Source organism: Sander vitreus, chromosome 13 (genome assembly GCF_031162955.1).
Source record: "Sander vitreus isolate 19-12246 chromosome 13, sanVit1, whole genome shotgun sequence".
Lineage (NCBI taxonomy): Eukaryota > Metazoa > Chordata > Actinopteri > Perciformes > Percidae > Sander > Sander vitreus.
In genome coordinates, this window is record NC_135867.1 from 24,527,551 (window position 1) to 24,548,415 (window position 20,865).

Here is a 20,865-nt window from a genome sequence, read left to right on the forward strand (position 1 = left end):
TCCTCCCCCGGGGGCTGCCTCCTGTCAGGTGTCAGCAAAATAATCACAAGTTAACAGTTGTTAGAAATGACACAGGAGCTGCCATCGATCAGCAGTCATGAATCATCTGCCGAATGGAGAGAGAGAGAGAGAGAGAGAGAGAGAGAGAGAGAGAGACAGACAGACAGACAGACAGAGAAGAGGATAGCTCATGATGTGACTTCAAGTTGTGTGTGTGTGTGTGTGTGTGTAGGTGGTTAAATACTGTGTGGTTATATCAGCAACAATGATAGCTATCCCTGCTTAGATGGGTGATATCAGGCCTCGCAGCTACAGAGGGGCGTTATTACCCTGGAGTGATCTGGACTGAACGGTCAGACTTTGACACAGAAAATAAGCTTTTAGCATCCTAGCAATAAAAAATTTGACAATACTGGTGTCGATACAAAATAAGGCTTAAGATAATAGATTTTATATCCATTATATACACTATATACGAGGGATGCACACAGTAGCAGGAACACTTTAGGATATAATGTAATCCAATACCTGGCAGGATGTGTCTGTGATGGCTGGTTTGGCGCTGAATGAAATGAAAGAATGATTGTTCAGTGTTATCTCATCACATCGCAGGCCAACCATGTCTTTGTCAAAAAATGGCTTTGCCTTTCAGACTAAAGGCAGCAATAGCGCCGCTGCACTCTGAAACCCATTGTTTCCAGTAGCTTGCACCACGCCACAACACCGCTTTGCTGCGTCGAGCAAAGCACAGGCGCAGCAGTAGCGTTCCGCCGCCAGTCTTTGTCGCTGTGCCCAAAGACTAGCCTAGAAATCTAGACGCACCCTAGTGGCAGAAAATGTAATTTGCAGCCAGGGGGTCTAGCAACTCTCCATTGGCTTGCGAGGTGGAAAAACCAAATTCTTGTTGGGCCAATCACATTGTGTATAGAGTAGGTGGGCGGGCTTAACATAATGACGGCAGAGTTGCGACGGTTCCGCGTGGATTCCCTGCTACTTGAGAACAAAGAAGATGGCTGCTGCTGGCTAACAGCGGTCTTTGGAATCGGCTTTGGCCGCGACTCTGGAAGACTTGGAGTTAATCTTTTCTTTGAGAAAAGAACAAAGAACGGCACTGAAGTCATTCTTAAAAAAGGAAGATGTGTTCAGAATTTTACGGATACGGCAAAGGTTTAATCTATCAACTAGCATTGCTCTGCCTAGTTGTAGCTCTATCCTATTGCGTGCAGAGGAAATTTGAAAAACAACCGTTTATCCCGCCCCTCGGATTGAGCCCTGCCAATGGTGAGTTCCCAGACCCAACATCTGGATGTGGGTCTGGCTTGTCAGGCTACCCAAGCGGCAAGTGAAGCTCAAACCACATTTTGTCTGAAAGGCCAGCAGCAACCAAACAGCCACCTCGCTAGAAGGAGACGAGTGTGAGAGAGAGACTCTCTGTGTTAGGCTAATCCTTGTCTCATTTGTGGTCTATTAAACAGTAAATTCATCAAATTAAGTGCCATATCGCTGTTTTCTGAGATGCTGTAGCTGCAATCTGGTTGGCATGGTTATTATTCACACAGCCCTTCTCTGTTTGAGAAAGTACATCAACCATTAAACATGAAGGCTGGAGGGGGCTTTAAATACATCCATTTTTAGCCAGGACCACATCCCCTCATCAGCACTGCAGCCCTGCCAGCTTCTAATTGGCATTTCACTCAACTTATCTGGGCATGATCAAGGCTTGTTTTATGACAACGAAACCAACCATGCTTTCTTCACCATTTTTTACATTGTCGGTCTGTATCACAGGCAGTGGCGGCTGGTGATAATTATTTTGGTGGGGGGGGGGGCTTTTTTTAAATAAATACATAGCAGTACTTTGAAACTGGGCAAAACAGCCAGCGCTACTTTATTTAAACAACTATGTATTTTGTATTTAAGAAGAGTAAGACAATATGATACAAGATTCAAGTTACAAACAGAAGATATTGACTCTGACTGAGTTTTTTTTTAACTATATCCTCCCACCCACTACCAAAAAGCATGTTAACTACTTGAACATAAATGTTGCTCTCCTTTCCTTCAGGCCAGCAAATTTCTCAATGACTCTCTGATTAAAGTCAGTCATCTCAGTAACAAGTGTCTTTTCTATGGACAGCATGGCCAGTGCATTCAGCCTCTTCTGGGTCATGGTGTTTCTGAGAAAAGTTTTTATTCTTTTAAAGGTTGAGAAGCACATCTGGTCATGGGTGTGGTAATGACAACAAGGTGGAACAGACCAGGTGGTCTGTGAAGGAGAAACCGGTGTCACAGACCTATAGAGATAATTTATATATATATATTTATTTATTTATTTTTGGTGGGTAGTTTATGACTTCATATTTCATTTGATTATTTATTTTTATGTTGCCAATTTATTCATTTCAGGATGCTGTTGTATAATAGTAAAATTATGATTTTTGTAAGGACTTATACCAAACAAACAAAACATTCTTGAGTCTGTAGAATATGATATATGGGCAGGACATCTCTGCAGCACAACAATAATGTAAAATGGTATTTTGACTGATTTCTATAACAAACTCACCTCTGCTGCAATCCTTTCACGGTCTTCTGGACTGAGCGCCCGATGCCTCTTTGTTGGCCGAGAACCACTGCTTTGCTCACCAATGGAATGGAGAGAGTTTCTGCAATGGACAAAGATAATTTATTATAATATTGGCAAAAGAGAAAGAGAGTTAATAATGAGAGAAAGTAAATAATGATCATATTACAGGAATACAGTTACCTGTTACAGTTTTCTGTTGGAACTGTTGGATGTTCCCTTTGATATGGACCGAATCAATGTTCTTCTTCTGGAGCTTGGCATAGAGGAAGTCTACATGTGGCATGATGTGGTGATACAGTTCCAGAAAGAACTTAAAATCCTGATCCTCCAGTAGCATGGCCAGGGCTCCTGCTTCTCTGACAGTATTTGGGGTCAAAGTCACCTGAGTCTTGTATGCTCGCAAAACAGTGAATGAGATCCTCTCTGTGCTCAAAAACAGTATTGATAGTGCAGTAGCAATGGACTCAGCTGTAGCTGACTGCAGAGGGATGAACTCAAAAAATCTTTTCTGCACGTTGTTTTTGTCCGCACCACAAAATGTCACACAGTCTATTATCCTGGACAGTATGGGTCCACTACGTGACAAACCCTATGGAGCATACCACGTGTGTGTATTTCAACAGAGTGACAGAGTAAGTGAAGAAATGGAGACTACAAAACGGTAGAACATGTCCTGTTCTGTAGACATGGTCCTTATTTATACATTTCATACTGTCCAACCAGTAGAACATGTCCTGTTCTGTAGACATGGTCCTTATTTATACATTTCATACTGTCCAACCAGTAGAACATGTCCTGTTCTGTAGACATGGTCCTTATTTATACATTTCATACTGTCCAACCAGTAGAACATGTCCTGTTCTGTAGACATGGTCCTTATTTATATATTTCATCCTGTCCAACCAGTAGAACATGTCCTGTTCTGTAGACATGGTCCTTATTTATATATTTCATACTGTCCAACCAGTAGAACATGTCCTGTTCTGTAGACATGGTCCTTATTTATACATTTCATACTGTCCAACCAGTAGAACATGTCCTGTTCTGTAGACATGGTCCTTATTTATATATTTTATACTGTCCAACCAGTAGAACATGTCCTGTTCTGTAGACATGGTCCTTATTTATATATTTTATACTGTCCAACCAGTAGAACATGTCCTGTTCTGTAGACATGGTCCTTATTTATTTATTCATGTTGGACCAGTCCAATATGACCATCAGTTGAAATAAACCTTGTGTTGTAAGAAAACTTGTTTAATTTGTTATGAATCTATTTTTATGTGTTTTCCCGTAACTTTTGAAATTTGTTGTTTGTTGTTTTAATGTTTAAAAATACTGAAATTAGTATCGATATCACAATATTCATAATCGATATCGCAATATCACATTGTCAATATCGTGCAACCCTAATTGAAACATAGAAAAGAGTTAACTGATTAAGCCAGTTTTTATTAAATGCTGAGGCTCTTACTACCATCGTATGAGTAAACTATTTTATTTTATTTTTTGTTTTTATTTCATTTTTATATCATTTTTGTATACATTTATATTTCTGGAATTTGATGTGGGCGGCGCCCTAGCACTCTCTATTGATAAGCCGCCACTGATCACAGGCCTTATCAGAAGTGGATAATTTGTCGAAGCCGAAATATCAGCGTAAAAACCATCGCCAATTTCTCTCTTTAACTTTTTTTCACCATTTTTGGACAAATATGGACCAACATTTTTTATAAATGTACTGCATTTTGTGTGTTTTAGTGCACAATGCACATTTTGAGTCGTCATAACTTAAATCAAACTTAAAGGTAATAAACTTAAATAACCTTTATTGATCCCCAAATTCTGTATAATTCGGTATACATGAATAATAAAGAACTCTAAGTGGAAAATCTAGTCATTGTAATTTAAAATGATTATTTTACTGCAGACTTTAAGTAGAAATAAGTTGTCTTTTTTGTGTTTCAAACTGAATTTGTTACTTTCAATCTGTAGTCAATTTCACTCAAACAAATTAGTTCCTCCGTTAACAATTACTTAGATTCTTTAAGGCAATCAGTTGCTTTGAATGTTTTAAGTAAATAGCACAGATCAGCTCATGCTTCTGATGAGTTGCAAACACCTGGATGAGGAGCCACCTGAAGGCATCACAGACTTCCGCTGGCTCATATTTGTTTCCCAACACAGACCTTTAACATGTTTAATGCAGCCTAGCAGACATATTGCTCTGCTCTCCCTCCCCAGCTATGGCTACACAAAAAAAAAAACATTGCCCATATTAAGCTCTCGGACACTCGCCTCCACACTCCCCATAATCAAGTTTACGCTCTATTTCATTCAAATGTGAAACCTGGAAGTTGCTCATTGCATTGTATATTTCCCAGTAGGAAGCGTAATTTCTAAAATCCAAATGGTCTTCTTCGTGAAATCTACTGTGCCCATCTCTGCCCATAAAGCGTACATCTTTATTTCCAGAGTGGTTCAAATGAAAGACGAGGTCAAGTGCAGACTGAGAGTTATTCATGTAATAAAATGAGTATTCTCTTGGAAGGACGAGGCATTAGAGCCACCGAGTATGTTGCATTAAGGAAGTGGAGAGTGATGAAAGAAATAGAAGTCTAGATGGTGGATGCACACATCTGTCCCATGGTCAAAGGTTATGACTGTAGCTGGCAGTTTGAGCTGCAGGCAGAAGGCAGCAGTCACCTCCATCTCTCTCTCTCTGAGTAACATGAGCACATAAAGACACGGCAGAGGCCCTCAAATGGGCACACACTGCATGTTAAAAATGTACTACAATCTTCCAGTGCAATATAGAACTCATTATATGGTTTCTACAATTAGTTTGTACAAGCTTTGTGGCTCCCTAGTTGATAAGCCACCCTGGTCTTTTCCATGTAGAATACACTAACACTAGGTTACTTGGCTGGTTAGTTACTTTTAATCTCTATAAACAGATACAGTATATATATAGTATATGAATGCAGAATCTGTAGGCAGGCACAAGATTTTGATATCAGAGGTGTTCTGGTTTCTGTTGGTAGTCCGTTTGTAATCCCATTAGTACTGACCAATCACGTTTGAACAGGCTTTTGTTGCATGCTGGTAAACAGTCCGTGTGGAGAGCAAAAAAGGCGGAACGCATTGGATGAAATTCAATCTCAGAACCCATTGGCTATCGTATGCAGCTTTTTATTAGCTTTTTTAGAGATTAGCCAAAACGGCATCTGGACCTGAGACCTGAGAACTAGTATCAATTCGGACTGTAAACAATGACCGGCACATGGAAGAGGAAGTCTTGGCCCGAATATCCGCTAGCTACACCCGAACCACCGAAATATTGGTCGTTGCCCCCAGAGGCTAAATCATTATCAGACTGATAGTCAATGGATTCCGAGATTGGTTCATAATAGCAACTGGACAAACTGCTCATAGCATATTACTACATATTTAGTGCATACAGTAGAAGCACCACTTTAAAATATAATGTAAAGGTATGAAATGCCAGGTTTAGCATTATACAGTATATATCATCACTGCCGGCTATGCAAACTTTCTGTCCCAGTAACAGTGTTGGGGAAGTTACTTTTAAAAAGTAGTGTTTGCTCGTTACTTGTTACTTCTTAAAAAAGTAATCCGTTACTTTACTTAGTTACCCCCTATGGAAAGTAACTTTTTACTTTACTCGTTACTTTTACGTTACTTTTAAAAGCAGGCGTCTCTGGCAGAGACTGAAGTTAAATATACAAAAACTATATTTGACCATAAAGCCAATCTCTGGTTTATCAGTGAAGTGTCTGAACTCCATTGCAGACTGGATTCTCTACTCACAGAGTGATGGCTGATTCATTATGAACGAGTCCAGCGCGGGTTGAATGCACATCAGCAGGTCATCGGCGTTACACGTGTTAGTGTATACTATGTAATGTCTGTATCGACTTGTACCGTTCGCACAGCGTGTCGTCGTAGACACATACAGCCTCTTTTCTGGAAAACCTTGCGTGTCAGTGCAACTGACACAACTCCACAGCGATCCACTGCATGTATGTATGAGGCCATCTCCACCGCATCCATCTGTGAGGTTGTCAGCTTTGTGTCTGCCTGGTGCCGTCCAGCAAAAAGCCACAAGGCTTAAAAAGCTCTCAAAAGTTAGCTGCTTCTCGCTTGCCATGATTGCTCTGCTACCAGCCTCTGTCACGTCCCGTGTGGAGCTTGTGAGCGCGCAGCTGAGAAGGCAGTGTCGCTGTCAAATCTGTTCCTGTGAAAAGTAACGTTGCGCCGAATTGAAAAAGGAACTACGTTTCGTTACCAAATTTTCAGTAGTAGCGCGTTACACTACTTTTTACCTGAAAAAGTAGTTACGTTACTGTAACGCGTTACACCCAACACTGCCCAGTGATGACAAAGAAAACACAAAATTTCATAATATCCCACCTGGATTGATACACTACATGTGCACAAAAAGCCATATGTGGTTCCAAAAGTGGTGTTCTGCTCTGTCCCCTCAGCCTGTTTGGGGTCATGGCTGAAGATGGATGAGTTCATTTGAAATCCTCTTTCTCTGTCTGTCTGTGTCTGATGAAGGTCTCATCAGAGGGTTAGTCAGACACTGAGGGAACGGTTTCATTTTCCCCTCATTACAACAGGCACTGGAGAATCACCAAGCTTCAAAGCTGCTTGATTGCATTATCAGGCATTTGGTGTAACACAGGCGTAATCTGTGCCATGTAACAGTGAAGCCAGGCCAGCATTACAGCACTGGGCTGGATGGAGGGAGAGTGGACGTGGATATCAGGTCTGGGCTTGATTTGCTCCCTGTGCAGATTCTAATGTAATTTACTAAATCTACTACACTGGAGATAGTTCTGACTGAAGTGACATTTTGTTTTACTAGTCTTGTAGAATCATTGTTGTGCTTGTACAACTTGTTTCCCCTGTTCCCAAGTATCCTAAAATCAGTTCATGTAGGTTCAAGTATGTCGAACATAGATATTCAATCAGTCCTTTTGTATTATGTAATGAGATTATATACAAGCATCTGTAGATGACTTTTCTCACTATTTAGAGTAATTGTTACAAGTAGGACTGCACGATATGAGGAAAAAATGCCACAACGTTGTTGAATATAGCAATAATGATATTTCTTTCGATAAACAGATATTAAAATGTACTCAGTTCTGCCTTTTTGCTGCTTTCAGTATATTGCTAAGACACCACAAATTGCTTGTTGAATTAAAAAACTGAAGGGAAATTATTTTCAACATTCCTCTTCTGAACAAATTTAACATTGAACTAAACACAACAAGCACCATTTAAAAAAAGAATGATAGTTACATTTTAAAGTGCAGTTTTCTACTGATTATCTTTCAACTACCAAAAATATTCCTTAGTGTCTTTCGCAATGTGTTTATTGTGCAAGTCCTAGTTACAAGCACTCGTCCAGGAGTGCTTTATGTGTTCTGTTGGTGCTTTAAAAGGTCAAACACTGGCAATCACTGTTTATCACTCTGACAATCATTATGAAGATCGGCTGCGGTTAAAGAGCTATGAAAGAATTCTAATTATCACCATTTTAGAAACGGTAATTATGGGCATCATTAGCATCCATCATTATGTTTAAGTGGGGCCATGGTCCACTAAACGGGTGTCCATCCTGCTCTTTTTATCTGCTCTTTTCCATTGCTTTCTCAGTGTAGTGAGAGGAAACATTAGAGGACGTTGAGGAATCAGGGCCAATTTAAACAGGGGTGTCTAGTCTGCTTTTTCCCACAGGCCAACCGCTCCTTCATTCATTTTTAACCAGGTCTCACAAAAGCCCTTCACCCTGCTGTGGTTCAAATCAGTTTGGAAGGAGATTACAGATTTTGATAGTAGAATATGAGTGTTTTTCTACTTCTGTCAGCAAAGTATAAAAGTATAGACAGTATGTGAATTTGTGGAATAAAGGTTGAAGGACAGTTCACAGCTTGTCTAAGGGAACAGAAGAAGCATAGCTTAATTGAAATGAAAGAGAACTGAGCAAAGTAGACATCCACCTTGGTATTCACACGACAGAGCACAGCTTCAACCGCAAGCTGGCTAATGTTTGTATTCAGCAGTGTTACCGTGGTGTCGTGCACAATGTCTCAGCCACAGCTTTCCTGTGGATGAATTAGTAATGCTAAAAGATTCCATTTCGTCTGTCTAAATGCTGTGTGCAGCGCTCAACCCGGTTAATATAAGGAGCCACTCAATTTTTCATGCCCACACCAAGTGTAGCCTTCAATTTAACATGCGCTTTTAATCCTGAGAGTGCTAAATTGCTTTTTAATGTCAAGGTACATGGTGTTTTAGAGTAACTCGTGAAAAATGCATCAGGAGTATGCAGAGCAAATCAGATCCAATGTATTTTTTTTTTAGGGTAAAGGAACAAAGCAACACCACAGCAAAGAGGAGCGAAACCAATATGTTGTTTTGACACATCTGTCACCTCAGGGGTCTCAGGAGAACACCTCCCGCAGGCAGTGATTATGTGTGTGTGTTTGCGATGGTGTGATTAATTGCATATCCAGTTTTGGGAAGGATACTTTCAAAACGTATTCCGTTACAGAATACAGAATACATGCCCAAAAATGTAATTTGTAACGTATTCCGTTACGTTACTCAATCTGAGTAACGTATTCTGAATACTTGGATTACTTCCACATTGAATTGCATTTTATAAGTGTAGGAATGTGGCCATCACATACAGCTTACTAAACAGGCCTATTCTGGTGTGTTCTTCTGTTCCAACTGGCTGAATGTGTACCTAAACAAGCAGATAGATTGTTGTATTTGTAGTCCCGAACTGCATACTACAAAAATCTAACCGCAGTCTAAGCTACCACGAGCTAATTTTAGCTAACGTTAGCTAGCATGTCAAACGGGGATAGTCAGTCTTTCAACGGATCTGGGGCTAGTAAATCAGCATATAGGAGAATGTAAAGTCGCACGTCAACTACAAAATAGCGTGACCAGTAAAACTACAGCAGACGACTACCCTTGGCTAATAAAAAAAAAAACTTTTAACTTTAAGATGCTTCTTCAGGTTGGAGGTGGAGGAATGTGGACGCTGAAAAGAAGTTGGTTGCTGGCAAGCAGAGGTTGCACTGCACAGTTATATTTCATTCTCTCTTCTCTTTCTTTAATGTGAAATGCTGTTTGAATTTCCAAGATAGAAATGCATTCCTGCCCTGGCTCTGTTGTGCCGGTTCCGGCTCCATCTCTACCTCTATCAGTGATCACGCAAATAGCTCACTTTTTCGTTTTCATATTGGGGCTTCTGGGAAATGCAATTGCGAGAGTGAATAAACTCGTGAAACAGAGAAGTATCGTCATGTAATCCATTGATTTCAACAATGTAACTGTATTCTAAATACCAACTATTTAAATTGTAACTGTAACGGAATACAGTTACTCATAATTTGTATTCTGAATACGTAACGCATGTATTCCGTTACTCCCCAACACTGTGCGTATCGCATGTGTCAGTTGTGTATATTTTCAGTGCTACATGCAGATCAACAGCGAGTGGCTCTACATAGGAGAACCCGCTGGTTGGTATGTCATGTATGTGCTGTAGGTGTGCCCCTCCATGCGTGAAGTCATGGGCATTGTCAGGTGTTATTGTGCCTGGAGCGTTAGTGGATGACAGGTGTTTGCAGGCTTCTCTGGCCCTGTTAGATTCCCCTGCAGACCAGAGGCTTTAGTGGAGTCAGAGCCTGGACTAAAAGACGCTCCTCTAATATCCCTGGTCAGAGAGTCAGTGAACTCACTCCAAATGGCCTCCTCAGGGCCAGCCAGCCAACCGCCCTCTGTTAACACGTAACAATCTGGCCATCGAAGCAGACTAATCAGTAGACAGCAGAGGAAAACTCAGCCAGGTCTGCTTCTATTAACAATGCCATTCAAAAACCTCATTGTCGAAGCTTGCAAACAGGCTTTCAAATGACAACGCAATAAAAACCCATCGTAAAAAATGTGATGTTTATTGGTTTCATATGCAATCCAGGCAGCAATGAATTTAGAAAAGCAGACAGTGAGTTAGAAGCTTGATATGTCTTTCATCGTGCAAAGTCTGTGTGCATACATAAATAAATAGCCGAATTATTTCAACTAAACAGTCTAATTACAGTGGTAATAAGGGTTTGCTGTTTTACTGTTGAGTTTAGAGCATTTAGTTTGCCTAAAATTGTCTGATCAATGTGGACCGCAGTATTGTTCATTCAGCCAAAGTGAATTAAAAACTTTATTATAAAACAAACTGTTTACCCCTATGTCAGTGGGCTCAGCAAAGGCCGAGCCACAGCGCCGTTTCCTTCAGGAAATGGTGTGTATGTTTACCTGTGTATTCAGGCATGTGAGGAGCGTTCAAGCTGTGTATGTGGTGCTGCTGCAGCTTTCTCTCTGGATAAGCAACACAGCCAGTCCCTGTCGCTAGTGCAAATCCTCTTATAGGCTGTGTGTGTTTGTTTGTGTGTGTGTGTGTGTGTGTGTGTGTGTGTGTGTCAGCAAGAGAGAGAGAGAGAACGCTGCCCCAGATCATCTTGAAGCTTGGTGTTGGTAAACACACTACATGATAAGCCCAGCTGAGACAGGCAGTGATGATTGGGCTTAGTACTGGCTGTTGCCTGGGTGGCCCTTAGTCCTAATAGTCCCCTGTGGCCCTGACCGACACCAGGCCACAAACACAAACTCACACACATGCTGAAACTGCAGATCTAAGTCCACGTCACTCTTTCATCACACACACAATGGCACCTCTTTATGCCTCTCCTGGTGTCGCTTTAATTGCAAAAACATAATTAAGGTGGACCATTTAGCACAATTACATAAACACAAACAACACACCCGTTCACAAAGGATCACAGACACTTCCAGAGAGAGAACACGCTCTATCTGCACCCTGGGAGCCTGGGTCCACTCAAATAACCCCATGGTGAATGTGCTGTTGTCAGGCAGCCAGCGGGGCAGCCTTACAATGTGCACATTTAGGACCCAGAGCCTGACGGCGGTGCAGAGTTTATGGAGGAAAGCGTGGAATGTGTCCCGCGGGCAGATGCAGGCCTCTCTCAAAGGCATCTCTATTACAAGCAGACAAGTGGGGCCTTATGTCATGGTCACCAGCCTCAGAGACATATTTCCAGACTGGTGCCCTGCGCCATGCCAGCACGCGCCCTCGTGGAAATCTACTGGCCCACGCTGCGCTCCACTTCACTGCTGGAAACACACATCGTTCAGCTGATTTGATAACCAGGATTGTTTACTGCAAGAGTAGAGTCATGAGTGCTTCAGTGAGATCCTAAGAGGGTTTCTCCGTGATGCCTTTAATGATAATCAACAGAAATAAGGATGTGGCGAGCTGTGATGTTGTTTTATTCATACAGGGCTCTACAGTGCGAGTGTTTCACTCGCATTTGCGATTTAGGAGCACATATGCGAATTAGAGGTGGGCGAATATTCCAATATGATATATTGGAATATCATTTTATGGTTATATAGAGATATTTCTTGCAAATTTTAGTAACTTATTTATGCATTATAAGTAGGCCATGTTTACATGCAAGGAAAAACACAGTTGATACATTTTCATTGTGCCCCTAAAGTTATTTATACACTCCTAAATTTTTCAACTTAGGTGCACACATGCTCCTTGGGGGAAAAAAGTTAGCTCAAGCCTTGTGATATCATTGTTCTGTTTCTGTGACATCTTGTAAAGTCTTCTGTCAAACCTGGTTTACTTTAACTGAGGCTGGGTACCAGCAGCGTGATCTGGTGCCAAACATGACAGCTACGCTCAGGTCTGACTGCAGCCGGTGGCCTTTTTATCGATAGTGACAGATAAAGAGCCCTGTGATCTTGTGAAGCACCAGGCACTAGCGTTGATTGCCATCCCTGCTGATAAGGCCGCATGGTAATCATTGTAAACATCATGTTGTGGCTTTGACACACTTAGGCTTATCTGTAATTGGTGTAATTGTTACTAGCGTTTAACAAGATCGTTTTGCAGATATGCAGAGAGCCAAAAGGGCCTGAGTATGGGATAGACACCCTCAGATCTGCCTCGCTGATGGGGTCATTAGAGCGACACTAACTCCTCTTGCTGTGCTATAAATGAAAGGCAGCCACGAGCCAGAACGCAATTCTGATAAAAGGGGCTTGAGATGAGGGGGTCATGAAATATTTAAATATACAGGGCTTCAAAGCGGAAGAGGCTACCTGTTCTTGTCAACAGACAGACCCCCTGTGGGCCAGTCATGGCCCCAGTATCTGGCCCTCAACCTGCTCCACATGTAGGTTACAAACCACCAGCTCACTCTACTGCGGTATGGAGGGGATTCACAGATGAAATTTCTCCTGTCTCCAAACACACCACTCACATGGACACGCACAGTCAGTCTTCCTCTTGTTCAACCATTCTCCCATGTTCTAGTGTTACACAGAGGGGGAGATGAGTAGCAGAGGGGCAGCGAGGTCAGGGAGGATTTCCCAGCGCTGTCTCAGTGGAGTCTGACATGTTAAAACACTGTCGCATGATAGACGCTCAGATCCCTACAGCACAAATGCTCACACACACACAGCCTTCTCCAACCACAAGGCCCCCTTTTACACAGAGATACTCGAAGTATGGAAGGCTCCTGGCATTCAGGTTTTTTTGCAGAGCGTGAACCTATTTTGAGGAACTCTTGAGGGCACACAGTACAGATCACCTGTCAACTAAAAACCAAATCAGCATTCTATTTTAATTGAGATGGGTCGCTGATCCTCTCCCTCACTTGTGACGCTCAGGCCCTGCAAAATGCAATTAGAAACCCCTCAATGGCTAGACGGGGCCTGGGATGAGAAAGAGGGAAACGGACAGCGGCAAAAAGGGAAGGCTGGGGGAAGGCGGGCAGAGACCTCCCTGCTGTCTGTCACCCTGCTGGCTTTTGATGTTCTAGGCCCATCTTGTGTCCCCCTAGAGAGCCTATAATCAGGCCCTCACTCCGGAGCTGTTGAGCACAGAGAGAGCCTTGGAGAGGCATATTTGAGTGGAGTGTGGGGGGTGCGGGTGGATGACTGGGGCTGTCTCTGTTGGTGCCTGACAGAATGGTCTTGACGGAGCGTTTTAGAGGCCTAATCCCTCCAACCATACTCCTCCAGCCAGGCGAATCGCTCGGGGGGTCTGCAGAGGGTCAGACAGGTTTTAATACAACGCCTTAGTGGTGATTTTCTCAGTGCTTTCCTATACTCATTTCTTTTAAATAACACAGCAGGCTGTTTCTCTCCCCTCCTTGTTTGGTTCCTTCCCCCTCTTCGTCTTGTCTGTCTCCCCGTCTCCTCCTGTTTTGTTTTCTTCTCCCACTCTCTTCCTCTCTAGTTCTTCCTTCTTTATCTCCCTGCCTCCCCTAGTGTCCTCGCTCCCATTGTGCCACTAAGAAGAAAGAAACAAAAAGGGAAAATATTATCCCTGCCAGCGCAGTTGCTTTTGCTTAGTATTAAGTCGAGGCCTCATGGGGGGTTCCAGCGCCACGGTTCTTTGGTTGTAGATGTCTGCTGGGTATCCGCAAATATAAAAATATAAAGACATGCAGATTAGGGAGAAAAATTAAAGCTGGGGGTTCGTCATGCAGCGGGTTAGGAATGTTTTGTCTGTCTGGGATATGGCTCCACTGTAAAGCTTCAGAGAGAAAATGGGGGTCAAATTAAAAGAGGCTTATAATCCTCCTTTTTTGTCATTGAGTTCAAATGACACTGCAGCTTGTTGAGGTTATATTAAATAAGCCTATCAATGCATTTGTATGACAAGCATCACTGAATCTGGTTTACACGGACATTGATGTAATGTAGAGATGAAAGTTAACATCACAAACAAATAATCTCTTAAAATTAGTGCTGTCAGTTAAACGCGTTATTAAAGGCGTTAACGAAACCTATTTTAACGGCATACATTTTTTTATCGCAAGATTAACGTTCTTTTTAGCGTAGCAAACCTTGTAGTTTTTTTCACATGCTGTTGTAACAACTAGTAACGTGTGTGTGTGTGTGTGTGTGTGTGTGTGTGTGTTTTGAGGCGGGGAGCACATATGCTCCTTTCTGTTGGAAGGGGAGGGAGTGATTGACTGGTCTGAAATTATCCACGGCATCGCAGTCCACAGCCCACATTCCATGGCAATGTCTGTAATTTAGGCAAAAGGGTCTCCCATTTCTCTTGTGACTGTGCAGAGTAGTGGTGAGGGTGTGTGTGTGTTGGAGGGGGTTGCATTAGGGATGTAACTAAAGCATTTGAGGCATGGAAGGTTAAACCAATTTTCTTGTCTGCATTGTTTTCCAAAGTGAGTCCCACGGCAGCGACATTAGACTGATGGCCGGTGAAGTAGGTCTGTTACCGCTGACAGGCCAGTTATTTCTGCGCCCGCAATGTCAACTGGATCTGATTATTGCCTACCAGATCCAGATAATGTCTGCCATTGATCAGGCCATTTATCTAGAACTTCTATGGCCCCGGCCTGCTTTCAGAGACCAGGGGGAGATAAGCAGATAACATAGTCTCTACAGGCTTTTAACAACCGGAAGGAATACTTTTCCGCTCCTTCCCCGGCTGACATATGATGTGAGTTTCATATCTCTCAGCTCAGGAAGCTTTATTATAACAAAAAGGATCTGCTTTTAGAGGTATCGTCATCGGATCAGATAGACGCTTTCATCCCTGCGTCCGTCAATCTTCCGAAATTTTCCCAGAATGCCAATCAGGTCCTGTCTGCTAAGCACTGGGTGAATTGAGTGGGCAAAGATATGCAAAGTAGAGATTCATGTTTGCCATTGTTATTTACAGGTTTAATATTGAAAAGCATGTCTGTGGCATTGCTGATGGAAATTCTCAAGTCCTTAAATCCCTCATTCTCTGTCAGGATATTTGATTGATGCCGTTTAAGAGAAAACACTGTCCGCTTTTCCAAAGGCTTTTTCCACTTTTGGCATGCTATGGTGTCCCAGTTTGTATAACGTTTTTTAATGCTTGTCTTTGTCTCTGTGTGTGTGTAAGTTTGTGTGTGTTTGCATGCACAGCCGTGTGTCATCCCCAGCAATGAGTGACAGATTAATTTATGTCTGGCTACGTGTCTGAGGAATTGGGAAGAAAGGGCCTGTCAGTGCTGCTCGTCAGGAGGGGGTAGAGATTAGAGCCATTTGTCATTGACAACCCAGTGCAGGCTCTGAGAGATAAGGTTGGATGTAATGACTGTAAAAAAAAAAAAAAAATTATAATTATAATAATTTCAAAAAAAACATCCTCACTCTGCCCTCGAAAGGCACTGAGAAGAGGAAAAGTTGGCATTTCCATGTGTGGGGGTTTATGTGTGTGCAATGGGAAATATTTCACAGTTCTTAGATTGCACTGCAACATTTTGCATGTTTTCAGCAACAAGGAGGGTGTGATCTAATCCCAACCCCTCCTCTTTATTTTTTTAAATCTATGTAAAACAGGTTTTATTTCATTTGAACTGTGTGCAGTACATGTTTATTTAATACAAGCATTATTTTGTGAATTCCAATAGTCTGATTATTGTGTGTAAATTTCCACTGAAACATAATGAAACATGATCTTTCACTGTTTGCCTGCCTGGGATATACTGCCAGTTATTATGTTTATGGTGTACCTGTACTAAAATTCCCACATGAAACTTGAAAATTGATCAAATATGTATTGCTAAGTGGCCATTATGTAACCATATTATAACCAAGTCTTTAAGGTGTTAGATCAAATGATGTGTCTGGTGTATAACCATTTGGTAAAATAATACAATATGAATGATAGAAGACATTTTAAGAGACTTTGGATGTATCTGTAAATTCCTAGTGTTTTTACTAATAATGGAAAAAAACCAATATGGAAAATGTGTTTTTTGTCCAGACTGTAATATCTCAACACGTATTCAATTTTATCTGGCGCAACCATTAGGTTGACAATTTATATTTTTAGTGAAATGTCTCCACAACTATTGAATGGATTGCCATTACATTTAATACAGATATTCGTGGTCCCCAGAAGATGAATCACAATGGTTTCGGTGACCCCCTGATGTTTCCCCTACCGCCACCATGAGGTTCACATTTGTGGTTTTGAGTGAAAAGTCTCAACAATTAGAGGGTGATTCACCATGATGTTTGATACACACATCCATGTTCCCCTCCGTACCCTGTAGTGCTTTGTCTGGCTCCGGAGTTACAGTATTTCATTCTCACAAAGATGTTACTAAGGTGAAACTGTTTCTGAAATACTCACCCACCTGAGATGACTGCTGTTCACCACTTATGACGACATTGTTCAGTGTCATTCAGAACATTCCCTTTCCATTTCCTGGCCTCTGCATCCTATCCTTGTTTGAATCGTGTCAAGCAAAGACAGTGCTCTGAGTCAACAGGCAAACGTAATAAGAGCTTTTAACATATTACATTGCCACTACTCATGTTACACTTACCAGTAATATTTTAAGCGAGGCTAGATTTGGCATAATGGCAGGAAGGCTCATAAAAGCGAGTCGGTCCCCTGTGATTGTAATCGAAGAGAGAGTTCCTGTAAAATTAAACCATGGCTGTGTGGGGAGAGACAAACATGCCTCTGGTTTCTTTGAAGTGGAGAATCAGCGTCCAAAAAAAGGAATAAAAGATGACAAAATGTCAATGTGAGGCTGATGGTCTATAGACAGAATTTACGTGCCCAGACAGCAATTACTGAGATACATAGCACACATCAAGACATGGTGTTTGATCTCGGTGCTTCATTCTCTTGCACAGACGATGTTTTTCCACGAGAAGCTGTGCAGAGTTCTCTCTTTTTTTCTTTTTTTTTTCTGAGTTCATCTCTGTCCTCGGTTCATTTGAATTAAAAATAATGTGCCGTGAGAGATCCGGACGCCGATTGTTTGGCAGTGTGGCTGTAATCCCAGACTTGTGGTTCTCTCGAATCTGATAATGATCATTTAAAATGGAGAACAGCGGCTCGTTCATGGCCGCTCTTGCACAGGCCCCTGAAAACGACTGGTAGCCATTTTCTGTCGCCCGGCAGTCGTATAAATACATACAGTATCTTGAAGCCAGCCATGTCATGCTTTTGAAGCCGAACCACGACAAGCTCTTAATGTTTCATCACAATCACCGCTTCAAACATAAGAATCCCTTTGATCTAATTACATGTACCCACAGTTGGTACATTTGCAACTAATTTTAGACATGATTTACTGCGTTTCTGTTGCATGAACCGTGGCACTCTACATAATGTAGTTATCAAAGATGTTTTCCCACAGCCTATGAGCAACAGTAAGCCAGAGGTTAAGTACTTTATTAGTTGAAGTTGTTCAATGCATACATCTGTGAAACATACAAGGGTGCATAGCAGGAACATCTAACTTGATGAACACATGGTAATGCAGGCTGCTCTTTCTCCCAGGCCCTTTGTGACCACAGCCTTTATCCTCTGTAACTGAACCAAGTGGCTGCTAGACTTACCAGCCACCTGAGGCCAATCCCTCCCACCCCCCTGATGGTACTTAACATTTTTTTGTTCTGTATGTCATCAGTGTGTCCACGAATAGCTATGCCAAGCCCATTGTAACTTGATGTGGATAAATCATTTCCCACCAAATGTTAACTTGTCAGTTTAACCAGCGTGAGCATCTAACTGCAGTTTGGAGGAAAGTGCTGTTGTGTTGATGTGTGAGGATTTGTTTTGCCACTCTGAGTCACAGGCGACTGTATATGCCATTCCCATGACTTCATGTTTGTTTGGCCGGTCCCAGCCCGCCAACGGACCCTCTGTCTCTCTGTTACCGAGGGACGGATTAGCTATGAGCTAAGTCTGTTTCCTGCTCTGTGGTTGCTTGGGCTGAACTGTCAAGGAAAGACTTTTCATTGTACATTCATTGACCTCCCAGCCAGTGGGTTAATGCTCATTAGACAAACGATGCGAGGGTTTGCGCTATTAAGAGGATTTTCCAGGAATTTCCAGCATTGGATCAGGTTTCGCCCAATATGAGAAATCGAAGCAAAGAACGATGAGCGCTGTTGCTTCTCGGGTTAATGTTACTTTCAGGCCTGCAGTGTGAATCTTAACAGGATAGTGTTCCACCTTAAATCTGTGTGATCCCTTTTAAATACACACTCTGTGGCATTAATACTGGGAAACAACTAGTAGGAGACCCTGAGAGCAAGACGCTGAGCCCTGCCAGCTCCTGCACAGCTGTTTTTTTGTGACCCTGGGTGGGCAAACTAAGAAAAAAAAAATCTTGGTAAAGTGATCACAAAATTATAAACGTGGTAGTCATGATTTATGTCGGCAGTGTCAGTGGTCAGTGGAAGTGGCTTGTTAGGTCTGTCAGGGTGGGCCACAGAGAGCTCAAAGCTCAAATTGAAGGCTGAACCCAAAGTGCTTTTTATATTACCAGCTGACCTCCCTTCAGGCCAGTGCAGTGGGAGTTGATCCAACAGGAAGACCAGCCTGTGGGCTGTGAGGAGGTGCATGCTGCTCATAGAGGAGCGTTTTGTTTTTCCTCCCCTCATAGAAGCAGCACCCTACTGGGGAATTCATTAGGGGCTGACATCATCTCACTCAGTACAGAGTGGAAGACAGAATATGTTTCTGCCTCCGCTCTCCCCTCCCTCCCTCCTTTCTCTTCTTCTCTCGCTCTCTCTCGCTCTCTCTCTCGCTCTCGCTCTCTTCCTTCCTCTCCCTCTTATCTGGCTCTGGTGCGCTGCTGTCTCTCCTTTTGCGCGCCATTTACGCAAAAGGTAAAAGCGCAGATGTGCGCCTCTGCAGCCGAACTCCAAGTGGTCCAGAACCCCAAAAGACATACGTGTGTTTGTCTTCTGAAGGAGCTCGACTGAGGTTATATCCAAGTCCGCCTGTAAATCAGGAAGTGGGAGGACCCGACCGTGAAGCCAGCAGCAGCAGCAGCACTCAGGCAGCCAGTCGCTGGATGAATGGGAGTTTGTCTGGTGCTTGGTAGCGGATGGGGAGAGGCTCTTGTGTGCCCACGACCCGGGATCCTTCAGAGAGAGCACGGAAGACAGGCTCTGCAGCTGAACACACATCGACAGCGGGCTTATACCTTGTGAAGTTTTGCTCACAGCTTGTGTGATTTGGTTCCGTCTCTGTCTCTACAGAGGAAACTGGCCGTGCGCTTTGTTGGATTGGTTCGCTCCGTCGGACGCAGCCCCTCTCTCTCCCTGCGCACCGACACACAAAACCTCCCGGATCCTGTTGGTTACCTCTGACGGATGTTTCCGACAGGAGAATATTCGTGCACAAAATCACACTGTGTCCCGAGGAAGGAAAAAAAGGTGGATCAGGGGATTTTTTTTCTCTCTCTCGCCGCCTCAGTGCTGTTGCAGAAGCTCTCCGTGGCGAGACACATGGTTCCCTTTGTCCAAAAGGCGCAGTAGCTTTGTGGTCGGCTTTGGATTTTTTGTGTTTTTCTTGGAAAGGTTTCTTCTCTCTCCGCATGGCTGTCCTCAATTTGAACGGAGTAGACTTCGCCGCCTCTTGTGTGGATTATATTATTTGAAAAGCAGAATGTGAGACGCGGCCATATTTACCAGACTGAGAAGTAATATCCCGACTTATTTGCCTTCTTGCTAACCTTGCCACATCTAAGGTATGCGCGCCGGCTCTGAGGCGCTTATAATATTCATATTTGTGTGTGATCGTGAGCAGAATGGTCTTAGTGGAATTTTCAGAATGATAACCATTTCCGTGCCACCTCTCTTATGCTGTCATTTATTCTGCAGCTTTCATTGTTTACATGCTGTCAGTGTTGCATTAGTGAGTGAACCTTGATGAGCTTCATGACAAGGTTGCTTATCTAACAATAAAACAACATGCATTTAAATGTTCATTAGCACTTTTTTTAGTTGTATTTGTGTTATTACAATACTTCGCGTCTTCTGCAGCCTTAAATAACAGACAGACGTCGGGATAACAGACATGAGTCGCATACTTAAGCTATCACTGGACGCTTAAGGTTATTATATCACAAGGAAATGGAACCCTGCTACCCGAATTTAGCATAAAAAAAAAAATCCGAGGTGAGGAAATCCACATAGCCAGTTCTTAGACATTCATTTTATTCAGAGAAACCTGTGTCATGTGCAGCTCAGCGGGTATTGTCCTGTTTCTTTCGTCACTTTGTAATACATTAATCTTTCACCTAAATGTCGTGAAATATATTTAATCTGCGACTCAGTATTTTCACCTATATAAGCCTTTTGTTATTCATGTATAAATC

The 20,865-nt window shown here is 42.5% G+C and overlaps 1 protein-coding gene across 1 annotated transcript in view; it reads left to right on the forward strand.

The window, feature by feature from the left end:
- Positions 1-20,865, forward strand: part of auts2a (activator of transcription and developmental regulator AUTS2 a) — a 346,500-nt gene that overhangs the window by 287,566 nt on the left and 38,069 nt on the right. The gene's annotated exons all lie outside the window — the stretch shown is intronic.